Below are 19,750 nucleotides of genomic sequence, written 5' to 3'. Positions count from 1 at the left end.
ACCCTTGCAGAATATGAAGACTCAAATGGTAGCCACGGCCTTGATAGAGGCTGAATATGCACGCACAAAATGCTACTTAGCCGGATAAGTGTTATCCGGCGAAATCTAGACGTGCTCAATAGCAGGTCTAGACTTAGCTGGCTTGGATTTTGGAATTCTTTATCCAGCTAAGCAGGGCCGCCCTCGATCACCCATTGCCCACCCACGTTTTCCACGTGTAAAAGACGGTCGTCTAAGGGGCTTATCTGGCTATCTAGCAGCCACCGAGTTTACCCAGATACTCAGCACCTGCCAGATAGCTGGTTAAGAGGTGCTTGCTTATCTGGCTATCTGCCATTTCAATGTCGGGCTCCTTACGTTTAACTGCTGCAGTCTTATTTCAAAGGCTGCTGAGGTAAGTGGGCCTTTTTGCTTGTTTTGTGTTGGAATTAATAAAAAGTTTTTGTGAAGAAATGGCCGGAGTCCAGACTTTTTTTTTTTTTCCTCCAGCACATTCCCCAGGCCGCGGGCGGTTCACACAGCTGTACAGTAACATATGAATTGGTTATGTAGCTCTGTTGACAGAACATTTCAGGTAACTCAAGCTGAGGCTCTTGTGTATTAGCCACAGTGATGTGATTATTTGTCTGTGGTGAGCCACAGGAAGCTGAAAACAGCCCGCAGTAGAGAGATCCAAAAACCTGAAAGTCTGGTTAGTGAATGTTATTGAGCTGTCCCAAGAAGAAGCTGCTTTACTTTTTCTCTCTCTCCCTTGAAGCAGTGTTTCCTGGGAACGTCCCATCAGAACTCTCTCTGCCTTTTGGCGTCTCTACCTGGCCTGTCTCTCCAGGCTGCTTCATCACACTCACATACAGTATCTTATGTAGTTACACTATATAGGGTAACTATTTCTCATAGATTCTGACTATATAAGGTATTTATCTTATGCAGAGTGACACTATGTATTTCTCTCACAGGAATTCTCACTATATGAGATATTTATCTTATGCAGAGTGACACTATATATTTCTCTCACAGGAAGTCTCACTATATGAGGTATTTTTCTCACGTAGATTCCCACTATATAGATGATTTATGTGTCAGGGGCACTGATGATTGAATCTGTGGCCCTCAGTCTTCAAGACCAGGGGATCTTGCAGTGCAGCCACAAGGGCTCTGAATCAGAGGGAAACCTCTAGTAAATATTAAGCAAAGTTAAGGAGCCCCGCCTCCTGATGCTTCCTATTGGACCAGCATTAGGTGTGGCCCTAATAGAAAGCTGTATATAAGGACATCCAGCCTGCCACACTTTTGCTAGTCCAACATTCAATACTGAGTTTGCTGAGTTATCCTGTTGCCTGGCCATGTTCTTGCATTTCTGTATCCTGCTCCTATCTTGGCCTGTGACTACGATCCTGCTTCCTGCTCCAGCCCTGGTCTTCAGCCCATTCTGGTTCCTGTTCTCCTGTGGTGGCCGTCTGCACAAAGAGCTTAACCCACGGGGAATGGCGGCTGCCTTAGATGGATGACAGCAGTTCTAGACCATCTGGCCTCTCAAGGTATGCTTTGCTTAGCCACAAGAGAGGGCGCTATACTCAATTTAGTACTCACTAATGGAGATAATGTCTCTGATGTCCAGGTGGGCGCCTACCTCAGCACCAGTGATCATCATACGGTATGGTTTCATATCACAAAAAAGATACGGAAAAGAAGCACAAAGACCCAAGTTTTGCAGCTCAAAAACTCAGACTTTGATGAAATGGGGAAGTATCTGGAGGAAGAACTAAAAGGCTGGGAGAACGAGAGAGATGTGGATCAACAGTGGACCAAACTAAAAGGAGCAATTACCAAGGCAACTAATCTATATGTTAGAAAAGTAAAGAAAAGCAAAAGAAAAATGAAACCTATCTGGTTCTCAAAGGAGGTGGCTGACAAAATAAAGGCTAAAAGAACAGCGTTCAAGAAATATAAAAGATCCCAAAGGGAGGAGCACAAGGAAGAATATCTGGTGGAACTGAGGGAGACGAAGAAAGTAATCAAGATGGCAAAAAGTCAAGCGGAAGAAAGGATTGCCAAAGAGGTAAAGAGAGGTGACAAAACATTTTTCAGATACATCAGAGAAAGGAGAAAAGTCCAAAGTGGTATAATGAAATTGAAAGATGAAAAGGATCAATGTGAAGAGAGAGAAGAAGAAATGGCAGAAATATTAAACGAATACTTCAGTTTGGTGCTCACTAAAGAGGACCCTGGAGAAGGACTGTCGCTAGTTAACAAGAAACTGGAGGGGAATGGAGTAGATGTAACTCCATTTACAGTAGAGAATGTATGGGAAGAGCTGGGGAAACTGAAAGTGGACAAAGCCATGGGGCCTGATAAGGTTCATCCCAGGATACTGAGGGAGCTCAGAGATGTGCTGGCGGGTCCGCTGTGTGACCTGTTCAACAGATCCCTAGAAACGGGAGTTGTGCCGAGTGATTGGAGAAGAGCGACGGTGGTCCCGCTTCACAAGAGTGGGAACAGAGAAGAGGCTGGTAACTACAGACCAGTCAGCCTCACCTCGGTGGTGGGAAAAGTAATGGAATCACTGTTGAAAGAAAGAATAGTGAACTTTTCTACAGTCGCGAGAATTGCTGGACCAGAGGATGGTCCAGCAATGGATTCACCAGGGGAAGATCCTGTCAGACAAATCTGATTTACTTTTTTGACTAGGTAACCAAGGAATTGGATCTAGGAAGAGCACTCGATGTGATCTACTTGGATTTCAGCAAGGCTTTTGATACGGTCCCGCACATGAGACTGGTGAATAAAATGAGAAGCTTAGGAGTGAGTGCCGAGGTGGTGACCTGGACTGCAAACTGGTTGACGGACAGAAAACAATGTGTGATGGTAAATGGAACTTACTCTGAAGAGAGAGTGGTTTTAAGTGGTGTGCCGCAGGGATCGGTGTTGGGACCGGTCCTGTTCAATACCTTTGTGAGTGACATTGCGGTCACGTCTCGGGCAGACCCTCTCTCTCTTTCTCTCTAATAAAGACTCTGTTCCACAGCTATGTCTGAAGCCTGCCGAGACCTCGCCTCCCAACCGTGAGACTCACAGGGCTCCTCCCTATGGGTGGTACCATCGCTCCCATTGGCCAGGGGCCCTCAAACATACAAAACCCTAACAGATTGCCAAGTCATGGACCCGGCACAGGTCTCGGCGATACAGATCATCCCTGGCCTGGCCCAAGGTATTACAGAACAGCAAAAGGTACTAGAGACTTTGGCTAATGCCATTAATCAGCTAAGTAATCGCCATCGGCTGAATGCTGCCTCAACGCCTGCCAAACCTATTCCTGCTCCACAGGCGCACTCGTTCCGACCTTCAGTGCCCTTGTCGGCACCTCCTCCTGAAGGGGTTTTCTGAATCTATGTAACATGCACTTCGCCTTTAGACCTGCATGTTTTCCTGATTTAGCTGCCAAAACTACATATATTCTGTCTCTCCTGGACAGGAAGGCTTTGGCCTGGGCATCACCCCTTTGGGAACGGTTGGATCTGATACTCAAAGGCCTGCCGGGTTTTCTTGCTCTATTTCGCTCAGTATTTGATGACCACGGTCGCAAGACTATCGCTGGATCCACACTCCTGCATTTGCAACAAGGTAACCAGTCACTGACCGAGTATGTCATTGAGTTCAAGACTCTTTCCTCTGAATTACGCTGGGACCCAGACTGTCTGCGTGCCATATTTCTTGAGGGATTAAGTTCACGCATCAAGGATGAATTAGCTGCATGAGAACTCCCTGCAACATTGGACTCTCTTATCGACCTCACCGGTCACATTGATCGTCGGCTACGAGAGTGATCACACGAGATGAAAGGATCCAAGGACGTTTCGTCAGGTGCTTCCCGCATCCGCTCAACATCTGCCTTCCAGACGGCTCCTACACCCAGTGTCGAGAGGAAGAGCCATTGCCAATGCAATTGGGGCATAGTCATCTATCTACTAAAGAGAAGCATCTTAGACAAAAATCAGGCCTCTGTCTGTATTGTGGTCAACTGGGTCATACTGTACCCTCCTGCCCTATCTGTCTGGGAAACTCTCTGGCCTAGGATCTGCTGGAGGACTCCTCCTAGGTCTATCAGCACCATCTCCTCTACTAACATTGCCCATCTCTATCAACTCAGCCTCCTTGGAGTTTCACACATTGGCGCTTATAGATTCTGGGGCCGGTGGTAATTTTATAATGAGACAACTCATGGAAAACCTACGAATCCCTACCGTCCAGACACCTACGCCTCTGCTCTTGTCATCTATCCATGGTGAGCCATTACCAGGCGAAATCACCCGGTCCATGGTCCCAATCCAACTTCGCACTGGGTCAATGCACACAGGGACCATTTCATTCTTGTTTCTAGATAAAGCCATACAGCCCATGATGCTTGGACTGCCTTGGTTGCAAGTGCACACACCCCAATTCAATTGGACTACATTACAATTGTCTCGCTGGGGCAATTCTTGCCAAGGGAAGTGTTTGAAGACATTTTCTCCCATGCTCTGTCTCACAACTATTACCTCCCTTCTGGGCCTTCCACCGCAGTACTCTTCTTTTGAAGATGTATTTTCCAAGAAAGCCGCTGACACCCTGCCGCTGCATCGCTCCTTCGACTGCACCATAAACTTAATACCCAACAATGAGCCTCCCAGAGGAAGGGTCTATCCACTTTCTCTGACCGAGACCAACGCCATGTCCGAGTATATAAAAGAGAACTTGGCGAAAGGCTTTATTCAACCTTCTAAGTCCCCTGCTAGAGCCAGATTCTTCTTTGTAGGAAAAAAGGATGGCTCTCTCCGGCCATGTATAAACTACCGTGGCCTCAATGAAATCACTCAGAAGGATCGTTACCTGCTTCCTTTAATATCAGAACTTTTTGACAGGCTCCAAGGGGCCAAGATTTTTACTAAATTGAACCTTAGAGGAGCCTACAATTTAGTGAGGATACGCCGGGGCGATGAATGGAAAACAGCTTTTAACACCCGCGACGGCCACTTTGAGTATTTAGTCATGCCGTTTGGCCTCTGCAATGCCCCAGCAGTTTTTCAAAACATGATGAATGAAATCTTCAGAGACATGCTGTACACCTGAGTAGTGGTATATCTGGATGACATTTTGGTTTTCTCTCAAAACTTTCAGAGCCACCACTTAGACATCACAAACGTCTTACAATGCCTAAGAGACAACCAGTTATATGCTAAACTGGAGAAGTGCTCCTTTCACCAGGACTCAGTCCCCTTCTTGGGCTATGTGGGTTATAGTCAAGGGTTCCAGATGGATCCAAAAAAGACTAACAGCATTCGAGATTGGCCCCAACGCACACTCTACACTAATCGTGCCACTCATAGCTATGACTCGGAAGGGAGCCAACCCTTCACAGTAGTCCCCTGAAGCCATGTCAGCCTTCCAAGAACTTAAGGATGTGTTTTTGCAAGAGCTGTGCCTATGCCACCCAGATCCCCGACGACCTTTCATCGTCGAAGTAGACACATCAGACGTTGGGGGTCGGCGCTGTCCTCCGCCAATAACATGTTACACTCATGCTCCTTTTTCTCCCAGCAAATCTCTCCCGCGGAGCACAACTACGGGATAGGAGACAAAGAACTGTTAGCAGTTACGTTGGCCTTCGAGGAGTGGCGCCCCTGGCTTGAAGGAGCACAGCATCAAATCACAGTCTACACCGACCACAAGAATCTCAAGTATCTGCACCACGCTCAACGCTTGAATCACAGACAAGCCCGGTAGTCTCTATTCTTTACCTGATTCAATTTCATCTTGCGATACTGGCCAGCAGGAATATCCTAGCTGATGCTCTTTCTCGTTCATTCACCACGGAAGATGTTCTAGACACACCACGCCACATCATTGACCTAGCGAGGGTCCTCCTCGCCGCCACACACACAATGCCAGATGGGAAGACTGTGGTCCCCCGATCACTCAGAAGGAAGATCCTTAGATGGGCACATGACTTTCTATTCGCAGGCCACCCTGGACAGGCTAGGATGCTCTTCTCGCTACAAAGATATTATTGGTGGCCCTCTATGAGAAAAGATGTCCAAACTTACGTAGAGTCATGTCCTACCTGCGCCCGTCAAAAGCCATCATCTGGCCGCCCCTGGGGACTCCTTCAACTGCTTCCTGCTCCAAGCAAACCGTGGACGCATATAGCCATGGACTTCATCATGGATTTACCTCCATCCAATGGCAACAACACTATCTGGGTTACAGTAGACCGCTTTTCAAAGATGTCTCACTTCGTGGCATTACCCAGTCTTCCCTCTGCACTAGAATTAGCGAGGTTATTCATCTGTCATATTTTTCGCCTTCACGGACTCCCAAGACACATCCTATCAGATCGCGGAGTACAATTTATAGCAAAATTTTGGAGATCGCTAAGCAAGAAATTCAACATATCTCTGGAGCTCACATCCGCCTAACATCCACAGGCTAATGGTGAGACAGAGAGAACGAATTGGACCTTAAAGCAGTTCCTCCGGGCATATGTGAACACTAGGCAGAGTAATTGGTCTGATCTTCTTCCATGGGCCGAGTTTGACTTAAACTCTCACCAGTCTGCCTCTACTGGTTCATCGTCCTTTCAAATCATCTACAGACGTCAACTTCTGCCATCTCTACCTTTACCATTGTCGGTGTCATCTCCAGCGGCAAGGGTATCTGCACAAGAGCTGCACAAACTCTGGGAGCATAAGAAGCAACTAATGCAGCAAGCTGGTCAAAAGGCCAAGAAATTCTATGATGCTCATCATCATGCGCCTCCTCAGTTGAATCCTGGAGACAAGGTGTGGCTTAGGACCCAATTCATCTGTTTGAAGCTGCCCTCTGCTCACTTCACTCCCAGTACATCGGGCCGTTTGCAGTACTTCGTCGCCTAGGTTGTCACCAATAGTTTGTGATTACCCACTTCTTTGAAGATCCAAAATGCCTTCCACATTTTGCTTCTAAAACCGCTCATCCTGTCTGAGTTCTTAAAGAAAACACCTGAACCCCAACCTCTAACTGCCAAAGAGGATATCATATACCAGGTAGAGGACATCTTAGAGGTCAGGAAGCACAGAAGGCGCTGGCAATACCTCATCGCATGGGAAAGTTTTGGTCCCGAAGAAAATAGTTGGGAGCCTGCGAGCAACATCCTCGACAAGGAATTGATCAAAAGTTCCACATCTCTCACCCTAGAAAACCAAAACCCCCTGGGAGGGGCCCTAAGAAGGGGGGTACTGTTGTGCCCGTCGGTTGCAGATGGCTGTGACCACTTCTACTCACCTGTTGTCATTTACTAGGCCACCATGTTACTGTGATCATGCGGCTAGGGAAGACATTCACTCTCCCCCACCCTCACTCTCCCCCACCCTCACTCTCACCCTCACCCTCACTCTCCCCCACCCTCCCTCACCCTCACTCTCCCCCACCCTCCCTCACCCTCACTCTCCCCCACCCTCACTCTCCCCCACCCTCACTCTCCCCCACCCTTTCCAACATTTATCTTCTCCCACTCTGTCACCTCCTCACTAACCTCAAGCTTACCCATTTCCTATACGCGGATGACATTCAAATTATAATCCCTATAACAGACACCTTACACAAGACCATGGCCTACTGGAATAAATGCCTCTCAACCATCAACGAGCTTCTAACCAGCCTCAACCTGGTTCTAAACACCAATAAAACGGAGATCCTTATAATAGCACCGGAAAAATCTACCCTGACTACCTCCAGCAACTCTCCAAACACCTCAGGATACTCCACCTCACCGCAAGTCAGAGATCTGGGTGTAATTCTAGACGACAGATTCAGCCTCAATAAATTCATTAACAACACCACCAAAGAATGCTTCTTTAAATTACAAGTTTTAAAGAAAATAAAGCCACTTCTACGCTACAGAGATTTCCGCACAGTGCTCCAGGCCATCATTCTCCCGAAACTGGATTATTGCAATTCACTTCTGCTGGGACTCCCCGCATGCTCTACCAAACCTCTCCAGATGGTCCTAAATGCCACAGCAAGAATTCTCACCAACGCTAAAAAAAAAGACCACATCACCCCAATCCTCCAGCACCTCCACTGGCTCCCCATTAAATACAGGATACAGTTCAAAAGCAGCATGATGATTCATAAGGCCCTACATAACATATCCCCACTCAACTTAACCTTCAAGCTACAAATTCATACTTCGGATAAGCCGACTAGAAGAGCATACCAAAACAGATTGATTACCCAGCCTGCAAAATCCTCCCTGAGAAAACGCGCTCTATCAACTGCGGGCCCATCTCTCTGGAATTCTCTACCACCAGACCTCCGCCTTGAGCCGTGCCATATTACCTTTAAGGCAAAACTCAAGACTTGGCTCTTCCTGCAAGCATTCCCTGAGAGCTAAGAACTAGAAGATTTAACAACCCTGTCCTTTGGTTTTAATGTACGGTTTTTCTGCCTTATTTAATCAAGACTATCTATTGCCTACTTATTTACTTAAAGTGAGCTTAGTTTTGTTTTTTTCCTATTTATTTAGATCAACTGTTCTTACTTGTTCCAAGATTTGTTCCATGTAAACTGCCCCCGGCAGTAGTTCTTCTGTTAATTGTGAACCGGAGTGATATGTATTGTATACAGGAACTCCCGGTATATAAAAACTATAAATAAATAAATAAATAAATTCACTCAGGCTCACACCAGCTCCAGTGAAAACCCCTCTCTCCAGCTCTGCTGGCAGGGATCCCAGGTGCCTCGGTTTCATCCCAACCGTGTTGCCAGAGGCATGTAAGAAGCGGAGGACGTGCAGACTGCTGAACGCAGATACTAGGACTGGCTGGAATACAGGCCTGAATCTGCGGTTCCGCCTGCTAGGCCCCACCCTCACCCCTACTCAGATATCGAAAGGGGATGGTCGTCTTCGTAGAATAAGTAGCATGTTCTTTATTGTTAGCAGCTTGTCAGCTACAGAAAATAGCATAAAAGGAAAGGGCAGATAGCAAAAGCAGAGAGAGAGAGAGAGAGGTCTGAATTCATTGTTTTATATGTCATAAAGGGATAAATCACAAGTTTGCTCATTATCTCCTCATTATTCTAACTTTTCATGCATGTCAACAGATTAGCTGCACCCACACTGGGTGACATCACTGCATTGATCTGATATTGATTGGAAACTGTTATAATTCTACTACTACGTATCGTTTCGAAAGCACTGCCAAACATACACAGCGCTGTACAGATGGTCCCTACTCCATGGAGCTTAGTCAAGACAAACACAGATGTGGGAAGTGCTTAGGATATAAAAGCAGCTTCAAAAGTGAGTTTTTAAACTGGATTTTAAGACGGGCCAGAGAGGGAGCATGAGGCACTGACTCAGGAAGCCTATTCCAGGCATCTGATGCAGTAAGATGGAAAGTGGGATTTGTGGTGGGGGACAGATAAGAGCGACCTGCACGATGAACGGACTCCGCAGGGGAAGGGTCTAGGGCGAGAGAAGAGAGGACAGGTAATGGGGGTTTACAGGCAGTAAGAAAAGCTTGAACTGCATGCAGGAGCTGTTACATGTCCCGTCCGTGGTAGGCCTGTGTCCGGGCCTACTCACCCCGGTAGCCCAACTCCTGGACTTGGATCACCTTCGCTCGCGGCGGTGGGCAGCCTCCTCCGCCCTCCAGCGCCTGCAGTCTCCTCTGCCGCTTCCGACTCCTCCGCGGTTCCTCCCTGCGCCCGGCGGGTCTCCCTGTATGGGCCGTGGGGAGGCGCAACCATCCAGCCTCCTCCGGGCCCTGGCTTAGGCGTGTGTGACTCCTGTTGTCTTAAAGGGGCCACGGCGGGAAAATAGCCCGCGGCCCCGGATGATGACATCACTGGGCCTTAGAATTTAAGGCGGGGCCCAGCCACTAGTTCCCTGCCTTGGCAACAGGTCTCCACGATTGCTCGTGTGCTCGTTGCCCATCATTCCCGGTTCCTGATCCTGTCTTCGTTTCTGGTTCCTGATCCTGAATCCTTCATGGTTCCTGGAGCAGGCGTTAATAGCTGAACGCATCAAAAACAAGTACAGAAAAGCAGAAAAAACTGCTTTTCTGTACTACCTCCTACTTAATATCGTTGTGATATTAATAGGATGAAAAATAAAAGAAACAAAAAAAGTAAAAAAAAAATAATAGACAGTCGGGTTCAGGAAACGGCGCTCGACTGACAAGCGTTCGCTTCCTGAACCCTCGGTGTTGGTTTTCCTTGCCGGCGGACGGCCGAATCACGAAAACCAATTGGATTCTCATTAGCAAGGTTGCGCTAGGGTCGCATGTAGATACACCTGCAGGGGAGAGGCAAGAATTAGGGAACTGGGGGAGGGGGGGAGAGAACAGGGGCTTTCCTTAGCTAAGAGTATATATATATTGTGCTGCAGAATGATGTAAGGGTTGTGCCTACTCTCGTGAGCTCGGGAAATAGACCTCTAAGATGTTTCACCAAAATTGTGCTCATTACAGTTATTCCCAAAGAGGAATTTGCTTGTTTCTTACACTAATAACTGTACATGACTATTTTGAGAAGTGCACAAGAAGGACCATGTAAGGAAGGCGGACCATTGAGCCGAGACAAGGTTGTTGCTGCAGCCAAGGGGAGGCCCCTGGCGGTCCTCGTCATCGGGAGGCGGATCCGAGAGAGACCCAACAGGCCCTTCACCCATACCAGCCCACGTTCCCTGCGGGTTGAGCCCTTGGGTGCTGGGGCTGGCAGGACTTAGGCGCGGGCCTCTCTAGGCGATGAACCAGGCGACAGCAGGCAGCAGATACGTCGGACGTACCAAGGGTCGAGGCAGGCAGCAGGCTGGGAGGAGCGGAGGAGCGGAGGAGCGGAGGCCAGGCCAAGATCAGGGCAGGCAGCGGACAAGCAGAGACGATGATCCCCCACACATCTTTAGGCTTTACTCTTATCTTTTATCTTGTATTAGTGGAGTTTTATTAGTTTTTTAGCCAATTCTGTTTAGAATAATTTATACTAGATGATCTTATTGTGAATTTTTATTCTTTTTCATGTATTTCTTTTCTTAGTTTCATATTGTAAACCATGGAGATGGATTTTTTTTTTCTGTGCAATGGCATAGAAAAACTGTATAAATAAACAAATAAATAAATAAAACCAGGCAGAAGATCACGGCAGGCAGCAGACAAGCAGAAACCAGAAGACGAGCAGGATTGGAGCCAGGAGATCAATCCAAGGAAGCAGGGAGCGAGGAAGGACTGGAGGAGGAATCAGGCGGACGGGAGCAGGGGAACAGGACCTGGGACTCAAGCAGGAGCCGGATCCGGAGCAGGAGGCAGGAGAAACGCAGACGAAGACGGGATCAGGACGCTGACAACACGCACTCACAAGGAACTGGACCTGTTGCCGAGGCGAAGAGGAGGCAGCAAGGCAGGGTATTTATACCTGCCTTGCCTGACGTCATCATCCCGGGCTGCGGGGAACTTTCCCGCCACTGGCCCTTTAAATCTGGCCCAAGTGTGCATGTGCGCGCCTAATGGGCCCGAGGATCACTCCGGCGTCGGCGGCGTCGGAAGTACCACGAGCAGGCCCCAACGGCAGCGAACCACGCTGGACCACTGCAACGGAGGAGGATGCCGGAACAGGCTTCCTGCCCATGCAGGTGAGGGGACCCGGCCAGACTCCCTGAGGGCTGGGGCACCTAAGAGACCACAAGTATCACAGAGGGGCAGACCACTGATTATTACCAAGAGACCGGTGATTCAGAGCCCAAGGGAGCGAGAGGATTGCAGAAGCCTGTGGAGCCTGGGGCCCAAGACCTGACCATCCTTGATCTTATCAGAGATAACAGATTGGAGGGATGACTTCTCCAAAGACTTACTTTCTGTTAAGAACTTTATTGCAGAAATCAGAAAGAAGTTAGAAGGAACGTGCCCCAACATGTTGGTACTGGAGCGGAGAGGGTCGGACCTGGAGAATTAGGAGTCAACCATGGGAAACGCACTCAATTCCCAAGTTGCAGTCTTACAGGAGAAACTCATGTATCTGGAGGACAGGTTCTGGTGCTCAAATATCTGAACTGTGGGAGTCCCAGAGAAGATGGAAGATCATAATGGAGGGGTAACCTAGTGGTTATTAGAGCAGTGAGTTTCCTCACTCCGAAGGACATCAAATCTTCACAAGAGTGCACTGTTCTGTTCGTACGTCTCACTCTGCATTTCAAAATGGCCCCTAACCCCTACACTACTACCTAGCTGAATGCACTTGAGATCGCTCTCACCGGGTCCTTGAATTCTTTTGGAAATGCCACATTCTGCTAGGATGCGGCAGGCCAGAGAACGAGAGGCTTTGTCCACTCCCTTGGCGATTCAAGTTTAGGGCCCAATAGACGCTCATGAGCAGACTTTAAACCATAATATATTTAATCAAATAAATCCGGTTATCAGCTGTCTGGGTATTTTGGACAACCGTTTGAAATCTCTTGAAAGTGGAGTTAATACGAATACGAATGCCTGCTTGTCCCTGAAAAAGGATATTGGTAATAACAAAACAATAGACTGGAACAACTGGAGAATCAGGTACGGGGGAGGAATCTCCATCTTATTAATTTTCCAAGAGACCCTTTAATCACTCCCAAAGATATGTGGGAGAGATATTTGACTGAGGGTCTTAAAATCCCTGAGCAAGCATTGCCTCTTGTTTCGAGAGTGTATTATATTTCACCGTTTCACAGGGACCCTCCTGATCAAAAGGGGATCCAGGTTCTTACAACTGCTGAGCCACCTCGGCTGGACCTTACCAACATATTGGAAACTACCCAGAAGGAATCGATTACGCCCGCTACTCTTATTGCATCTTTTCTCCTGGAATCTGTTAGAGAATGGATATTAGGGATGTTTCTCCATCACTTGCGTGGAAGCTTTTTTGGATCTTAAAGTTTGTGTCTATCCAGATTTGGCTAAACAGACTCAGAGAAAGAGGAGGCAGTTTCTATTGTTAAGGCCCAGGGTATTAGAATTGGGTGCTTTTTTTTCCTGCTCATGTTTCCCTGAAAATGTATTATTTTATATCAGAATGTTTCATATCTCTTTTTTCTCTACCTTCACAACTTTCCTCTTTCTTGAATGATTAAAGTTCCAGCTGAACTAAGTTCTTCCCCTATGGTTCCTGACAGAGCGTGAGACTCTAGCAGTCAGTCTGTCACTATTGATTTTGCTCCTTGTATATGCTAGTTCTTTTCCTGTAAAGACTGGAAAGAATATTTTCCTCTGGTAGTGGGCTTGGATCATTTTATAGAGGATTTAGATTATAAGAGACAATATTGCTATTCTTATTACTTTTATAGTTTTTCATTTGTTGACTTTGCATTTCCTTTATGTCTCTTTGTTTGCAAATCAAGGGTTTTCTTGAAATGTATTTGGAGAATGCATAAATAAAAAATAAAAAAAACAAAAAACAATAACCCCCAAGCTGTGCTAATTAAATCCCAGGCTAAGGAAAAGGTGCTGTGCAGAGCTAGGGAACTGACGACCCCCTGCAATTTTCCAAGATTATTGCCTGGACACGAAGAGGAAGAGAGCCACATTCACAAATGTGAAAAAGCTTTACTTAACAGAAATCCTAAGACTGAAAGTTTTATTTGAAGTCTGGAAGCAATTTAATACTCCAGAAGAGTTCATAGCAATTTTGAAAAAAAATAGTAACATAGTAATGACAGCAGAAAAAGACCAAATGGTCCATCCATTCTGTCCAGCAAGATTCTTATGGCAGTAATTGCCGCTCCGTGCAGGTTACCCCCATGTTTCTTTTACGAGTGGTAACTGCCGCTCTGTGTAGGTTACCCCCATGTTTCTGTTAAGGGTAATAAATGCCACTCCATGCAGGTTACCCTCATGTTTCTGTTAAGGGTAATAACTGCCACTCCATGCAGGTTACCCCCATGCTTTCTGTTAAGGGTAATAACTGCCGCTCCATGCAGGTTTTCCCCATGCTTTCTGTAAGGGTAGTAACTGCTGCTCCTTACAGGTTACCCCAGTGCCTTCTGTTAAGGGTAATAATGGCCACTCCATGCAGGTTACCCCCATGTTTCTGTTAAGGGTAGTAACTGCCGCTCCATGCAGATTAACCCCATATTTCTGTTAAGGGTAGTAACTGCCGCTTCGTGCAGGTTACTACCATGCCTTCTGTTAAGGGCAGTAACTGCCACTCCATGTTGACTTTGCCTTCTGTTAAGAGTAGTAACTGCCTCTCCTTGTAGGTTATCCAAATGTTTCTGTTAAGGGTAGTAACTGCCGCTCCATGCAGTTATCTCCATGTTTCTGTTAAGGGTAGTAACTGCTGTTCCATGCAGGTTACCCCCATGTTTCTGTTAAGGTTAGTAACTGCCGTTCCATGCAGGTTACTCCCATGTTTCTGTTAAGAGTAGTAACTGCCAATCCATGCAGGTCATCCCCATGTTTCTGTTAAGGGTAGTAACTGCCGCTCCATGCAGGTTACCCCCATGTTTCTGTTAAGGATAGTTACTGCTGCTCCGTGCAGTTTACCCCCATGTTTCTGTTAAGGGTAGTAACTGCCGCTCCATGCAGGTTACCCCTATGTTTCTGTTAAGGGTAGTAACTGCCGCTCCATGCAGTTATTTCCATGTTTCTGTTAAGGTTAGTAACTGCCGTCCCATGCAGGTTACCCCCCTGTTTTTGTTAAGGGTAGTAACTGCTGCTTTGTGCAGGTTACCCCCATGTTTCTGTTAACTGCTGTTCCATGCAGGTTACCCCCATGTTTCTGTTAAGGGTAGTAACTGCTGCTCCGTGCAGGTTACCCCCATGTTTCTGTTAAGGGTGGTAACTGCCGCTCCGTGCAGGTTACCCCCATGTTTCTGTTAACTGCTATTCCATGCAGGTTACCCCCATGTTTCTGTTAACTGCTGTTCCATGCAGGTTACCCCCATGTTTCTGTTAAGGGTAGTAACTGCTGCTCTATGCAGGTTACCCCCATGTTTCTGTTAAGGGTAGTAACTGCCGCTCCATGCAGGTTACCCCCATGTTTCTGTTAAGGGTAGTAACTGCTGCTCCGTGCAGGTTACCCCCATGTTTCTGTTAAGGGTAGTAACTGCTGCTCCGTGCAGGTTACCCCCATGTTTTTGTTAAGGGTAGTAACTGCTGTTCCATGCAGGTTACCCCCATGTTTCTGTTAAGGGTAGTAACTGCCGCTCCGTGCAGGTTACCCCCATGTTTCTGTTAAGGGTAGTAACTGCTGTTCCATGCAGGTTACCCTCATGTTTCTGTTAAGGATAGTAACTGCCACTCCATTCAGGTTACCCCCATGTTTCTGTTAAGGGTAGTAACTGCTGCTCTGTGCAGGTTACCCCCATGTTTCTGTTAAGGGTAGTAACTGCCGCTCCATGCAGTTATCTCCATGTTTCTGTTAAGGGTAGTAACTGCCGCTTTGTGCAGATTACCCCCATGTTTCTGTTAAGGTTAGTAACTGCCGTTCCATGCAGGTTACTCCCATGTTTCTGTTAAGGGTAGTAACTGCTGCTTTGTGCAGGTTACCCCCATGTTTCTGTTAAGGGTAGTAACTGCCGCTCCATGCAGATTAACCCCATATTTCTGTTAAGGGTAGTAACTGCCGCTTCGTGCAGGTTACTACCATGCCTTCTGTTAAGGGCAGTAACTGCCACTCCATGTTGACTTTGCCTTCTGTTAAGAGTAGTAACTGCCTCTCCTTGTAGGTTATCCAAATGTTTCTGTTAAGGGTAGTAACTGCCGCTCCATGCAGTTATCTCCATGTTTCTGTTAAGGGTAGTAACTGCTGTTCCATGCAGGTTACCCCCATGTTTCTGTTAAGGTTAGTAACTGCCGTTCCATGCAGGTTACTCCCATGTTTCTGTTAAGAGTAGTAACTGCCAATCCATGCAGGTCATCCCCATGTTTCTGTTAAGGGTAGTAACTGCCGCTCCATGCAGGTTACCCCCATGTTTCTGTTAAGGATAGTTACTGCTGCTCCGTGCAGTTTACCCCCATGTTTCTGTTAAGGGTAGTAACTGCCGCTCCATGCAGGTTACCCCTATGTTTCTGTTAAGGGTAGTAACTGCCGCTCCATGCAGGTTACCCCTATGTTTCTGTTAAGGGTAGTAACTGCCGCTCCATGCAGTTATTTCCATGTTTCTGTTAAGGTTAGTAACTGCCGTCCCATGCAGGTTACCCCCCTGTTTTTGTTAAGGGTAGTAACTGCTGCTTTGTGCAGGTTACCCCCATGTTTCTGTTAACTGCTGTTCCATGCAGGTTACCCCCATGTTTCTGTTAAGGGTAGTAACTGCTGCTCCGTGCAGGTTACCCCCATGTTTCTGTTAAGGGTGGTAACTGCCGCTCCGTGCAGGTTACCCCCATGTTTCTGTTAACTGCTATTCCATGCAGGTTACCCCCATGTTTCTGTTAACTGCTGTTCCATGCAGGTTACCCCCATGTTTCTGTTAAGGGTAGTAACTGCTGCTCTATGCAGGTTACCCCCATGTTTCTGTTAAGGGTAGTAACTGCCGCTCCATGCAGGTTACCCCCATGTTTCTGTTAAGGGTAGTAACTGCTGCTCCGTGCAGGTTACCCCCATGTTTTTGTTAAGGGTAGTAACTGCTGTTCCGTGCAGGTTACCCCCATGTTTCTGTTAAGGGTAGTAACTGCCGCTCCGTGCAGGTTACCCCCATGTTTCTGTTAAGGGTAGTAACTGCTGTTCCATGCAGGTTACCCTCATGTTTCTGTTAAGGATAGTAACTGCCACTCCATTCAGGTTACCCCCATGTTTCTGTTAAGGGTAGTAACTGCTGCTCTGTGCAGGTTACCCCCATGTTTCTGTTAAGGGTAGTAACTGCCGCTCCATGCAGTTATCTCCATGTTTCTGTTAAGGGTAGTAACTGCCGCTTTGTGCAGATTACCCCCATGTTTCTGTTAAGGTTAGTAACTGCCGTTCCATGCAGGTTACTCCCATGTTTCTGTTAAGGGTAGTAACTGCTGCTTTGTGCAGGTTACCCCCATGTTTCTGTAAAGGGTAGTAACTGCCGCTCCATGCAGATTAACCCCATATTTCTGTTAATGGTAGTAACTGCCGCTTCGTGCAGGTTACTACCATGCCTTCTGTTAAGGGCAGTAACTGCCACTCCATGTTGACTTTGCCTTCTGTTAAGAGTAGTAACTGCCTCTCCTTGTAGGTTATCCAAATGTTTCTGTTAAGGGTAGTAACTGCCGCTCCATGCAGTTATCTCCATGTTTCTGTTAAGGGTAGTAACTGCTGTTCCATGCAGGTTACCCCCATGTTTCTGTTAAGGTTAGTAACTGCCGTTCCATGCAGGTTACTCCCATGTTTCTGTTAAGAGTAGTAACTGCCAATCCATGCAGGTCATCCCCATGTTTCTGTTAAGGGTAGTAACTGCCGCTCCATGCAGGTTACCCCCATGTTTCTGTTAAGGATAGTTACTGCTGCTCCGTGCAGTTTACCCCCATGTTTCTGTTAAGGGTAGTAACTGCCGCTCCATGCAGGTTACCCCTATGTTTCTGTTAAGGGTAGTAACTGCCGCTCCATGCAGGTTACCCCTATGTTTCTGTTAAGGGTAGTAACTGCCGCTCCATGCAGTTATTTCCATGTTTCTGTTAAGGTTAGTAACTGCCGTCCCATGCAGGTTACCCCCCTGTTTTTGTTAAGGGTAGTAACTGCTGCTTTGTGCAGGTTACCCCCATGTTTCTGTTAACTGCTGTTCCATGCAGGTTACCCCCATGTTTCTGTTAAGGGTAGTAACTGCTGCTCCGTGCAGGTTACCCCCATGTTTCTGTTAAGGGTGGTAACTGCCGCTCCGTGCAGGTTACCCCCATGTTTCTGTTAACTGCTATTCCATGCAGGTTACCCCCATGTTTCTGTTAACTGCTGTTCCATGCAGGTTACCCCCATGTTTCTGTTAAGGGTAGTAACTGCCGCTCCATGCAGGTTACCCCCATGTTTCTGTTAAGGGTAGTAACTGCCGCTCCATGCAGGTTACCCCCATGTTTCTGTTAAGGGTAGTAAATGCTGCTCCGTGCAGGTTACCCCCATGTTTTTGTTAAGGGTAGTAACTGCTGTTCCGTGCAGGTTACCCCCATGTTTCTGTTAAGGGTGGTAACTGCCGCTCCGTGCAGGTTACCCCCATGTTTCTGTTAACTGCTATTCCATGCAGGTTACCCCCATGTTTCTGTTAACTGCTGTTCCATGCAGGTTACCCCCATGTTTCTGTTAAGGGTAGTAACTGCCGCTCCATGCAGGTTACCCCCATGTTTCTGTTAAGGGTAGTAACTGCCGCTCCATGCAGGTTACCCCCATGTTTCTGTTAAGGGTAGTAACTGCTGCTCCGTGCAGGTTACCCCCATGTTTTTGTTAAGGGTAGTAACTGCTGTTCCGTGCAGGTTACCCCCATGTTTCTGTTAAGGGTAGTAACTGCCGCTCCGTGCAGGTTACCCCCATGTTTCTGTTAAGGGTAGTAACTGCTGTTCCATGCAGGTTACCCTCATGTTTCTGTTAAGGATAGTAACTGCCACTCCATTCAGGTTACCCCCATGTTTCTGTTAAGGGTAGTAACTGCTGCTCTGTGCAGGTTACCCCCATGTTTCTGTTAAGGGTAGTAACTGCCGCTCCATGCAGTTATCTCCATGTTTCTGTTAAGGGTAGTAACTGCCGCTTTGTGCAGATTACCCCCATGTTTCTGTTAAGGTTAGTAACTGCCGTTCCATGCAGGTTACTCCCATGTTTCTGTTAAGGGTAGTAACTGCTGCTTTGTGCAGGTTACCCCCATGTTTCTGTTAAGGGTAGTAACTGCCGCTCCATGCAGGTCATCCCCATGTTTCTGTTAAGGGTAGTAACTGCCGCTCCATGCAGGTTACCCCCATGTTTTCTGTTAAGGATAGTAACTGCTGCTCCGTGCAGTTTACCCCCATGTTTCTGTTAAGGGTAGTAACTGCCGCTCCATGCAGGTTACCCCTATGTTTCTGTTAAGGGTAGTAACTGCCGCTCCATGCAGTTATTTCCATGTTTCTGTTAAGGGTAGTAACTGCTGTTCCATGCAGGTTACCCCCATGTTTCTGTTAAGGTTAGTAACTGCCGTTCCATGCAGGTTACCCCCCTGTTTTTGTTAAGGGTAGTAACTGCTGCTTTGTGCAGGTTACCCCCATGTTTCTGTTAAGGGTAGTAACTGCCGCTCCATGCAGGTCATCCCCATGTTTCTGTTCAGGTTAGTAACTGCTGTTCCATGCAGGTTACCCTCATGTTTCTGTTAAGGATAGTAACTGCCACTCCATTCAGGTTACCCCCATGTTTCTGTTAAGGGTAGTAACTGCTGCTCTGTGCAGGTTACCCCCATGTTTCTGTTAAGGGTAGTAACTGCCGCTCCGTGCAGTTATCTCCATGTTTCTGTTAAGGGTAGTAACTGCCGCTTTGTGCAGATTACCCCCATGTTTCTGTTAAGGTTAGTAACTGCCGTTCCATGCAGGTTACTCCCATGTTTCTGTTAAGGGTAGTAACTGCTGCTTTGTGCAGGTTACCCCCATGTTTCTGTTAAGGGTAATAACTGCCGCTCCATGCAGGTCATCCCCATGTTTCTGTTAAGGGTAGTAACTGCCGCTCCATGCAGGTTACCCCCATGTTTCTGTTAAGGATAGTAACTGCTGCTCCGTGCAGTTTACCCCCATGTTTCTGTTAAGGGTAGTAACTGCCGCTCCATGCAGGTTACCCCTATGTTTCTGTTAAGGTTAGTAACTGC

Source organism: Rhinatrema bivittatum, chromosome 1 (assembly GCF_901001135.1).
Source record: "Rhinatrema bivittatum chromosome 1, aRhiBiv1.1, whole genome shotgun sequence".
Classification (NCBI taxonomy): domain Eukaryota; kingdom Metazoa; phylum Chordata; class Amphibia; order Gymnophiona; family Rhinatrematidae; genus Rhinatrema; species Rhinatrema bivittatum.
The sequence above is the reverse complement of the archived record's forward strand: the minus strand, read 5'-3'. Positions refer to the sequence as shown.